Here is a 2,459-nt window from a genome sequence, read left to right on the forward strand (position 1 = left end):
CAACATGCTTGTTCATTCAAGTTGTTTGTTGGTTTGTCTTTCATGTCGTTTGTTGGTTTGTCATTCATCAAAACCTACGAATACAAACTTCGCATACAAGCAATATGATTTACAATATAGACTGGAACAAAATAAAGATTACAATCATAGAGAAGAAAACACACAAGAATAAAAATATTTATGGTTAAATAATGTAACCATGTAATTAGGCTCAAAATCTCACAGGTTGTGTGTTCTAGCTTTTAACTATGTTCCAGATACAACTTCCAAACAAGTTTTCCAAAAATTTTTCAATTTAAATTAGTGAAATACTATAAAAATTTCTTGGAAAAGGAAAATATTACTTCATCCAAGTAGTAACTAAATGCATAAAATCAAATAAACATGCAATCAAATATGCAAATGAAACAATGAACAAACAGAGAAAATAGAGTATTGATGTTGAAAAGAAGGTAACTAACCCCTGGAAGTTGGTATCGACCTCCCCACACTTAAAGATTGCACCGTCCTCGGTGCATGCTAAGATGTGCAAGTGGATGGGGGTTGTGGTTCTTCAGCTGGTGCTCTTTTTGTTCCTTTCCTTACCGGTGGTTTGGGAGTAGCTTTCTCTCTACCCTTCTTGGTGGCCATCCTAAAAAGGGAAAAAGAAAGTGACTTTTAAAGCTAAGGGTTACAGCAAGGAAGAGAATGGGAAATGTGGTAATCAATGCACAATAAAGAAGAATGACGTTAACACATGGTCATGACTACATGTGAAAAGTCATCAATGGAAATATAGCAAGTGCATGTAATGACAGTTAAATGCAAGGTATTTATTGGCATGCCGGCAAAGGCATGAGTAGCATAGATCAAGCATTCAATGTCCAAGTTAGATTACCAAGTCTTTCAAAGTAACAATATGTTTGTAAGAACAATTATATTTAATTAATAAAATATAAAAAGGGTTTTGTAAAAAGCAAGCATTTAGAGTAGTAGAATAAAAGAAATATGAAAATAGTGCACAATGCCATACGGGCCTTTTCACAAACATGTAGCATCCATGGTAAATGAAGTATAGAAAGTATTAGATTGAACATGCAAGCAATCCTATAAAAATAATATATAATTGTCAAACAATTCCCAATAATCCACAAGCAAAATATAGAGAATAATGACCCAAATAAATATCCAACACCAATTAAGAGAAAAAGAAAGAAAAGTGAAGCCTAGATAATGAAAATAAAAAGAAAAAGAAGAAGAAAACATAAAAAGAAGAATAAGAATAGAAAAGTAAAGAGGGAAGAAGAAAAGAAAAGACCTTGATGATGGTGGTGAGAAAGAGGAAGTAGAAAGTGAGAAAGAAGGAAGAAGGAAAAAGGAAGAAATAAGAAGGGGGATTGTAAATAGTGCTTATATGAAGTGACGCGGTCACGTCGGTCACGCGGACGCGTGACATGATTTGTGCTAGTGGCTAATGAACCCATATTTTATGATATAATTTGTGTTGAATTCGAGTGTTTTATTCAACCCTTTACCCACTTATGCATGTGAAATTGTATGTTTTTACTTTCCCTTCCTTATTATGTGATGTATGTGAAAAACATGTTTTCTAGGCTTTAAAAATATTAATTTTAATTATCTTTTATTGCCATTCGATGCCGTGATTCGTGTGATGAGTAATTTCAGATATTCCAAGGCAGGAATGACTTAAAGGATGAAAAGGAAATATGCAAAAATGGAAGGAAAGCTTGAAACGGAGTTCTTGAAGAAACTGGCAGCGACGCGATCGCATGGGCGACGCAGCCGCGTGTCAGTGCGATGAGAGTGCGACGCGAACGTGTGACTGACGCGATCGCGCACCTTGAGAGAAACGCATATGACGCGGACGCATGACTGACGCGGCCGCGTGACATGGAAAACTCTGGATGACGCGACCGCGTAACCCACGAGGTCGCATGACAGAGGCCACGCACTAGAAATTGTAGAAAACGATCCCAGCATTTTCTGAAGCCCTTTTCGACCCAAATCCAAGTCCATAAGGCACAGACCAGAGGTTATGAAGTGGGGAAATGCATCCATTCATTTGGAGGCTTTCATAATTCATAATTTTTAGTTTTAGATGTAATTTTTAGAGAGAGAGGTTCTCTCCTCTCTCTTAGGTTTTAGGATTAGGATTCCTCTTAAAGGATTTAGGATTCAACTCTTCATCAGGTTCAATATTTGCTTTACTTTATATTTATCTCTTATTCTCATATATTTTAATGCTTTTATTGGTATTTGATTTATGTTGCCCAATTGGCTTATGAACTTTTCATGTTAGGATTATACATTATTGAGATGTTTTCAGATATTTATGATTTCAATTTAGCTTTCCACATTATTGGCTTTAATTGATTAACTGGAAGCTCTTGAGTTATCAACTATTCATGCTTGATTGTTATGTCGGCTAATTAACTGGAATTCCACTAACTCTAGTCTTT

Source organism: Arachis duranensis, chromosome 4, assembly GCF_000817695.3.
Source record: "Arachis duranensis cultivar V14167 chromosome 4, aradu.V14167.gnm2.J7QH, whole genome shotgun sequence".
Lineage (NCBI taxonomy): Eukaryota > Viridiplantae > Streptophyta > Magnoliopsida > Fabales > Fabaceae > Arachis > Arachis duranensis.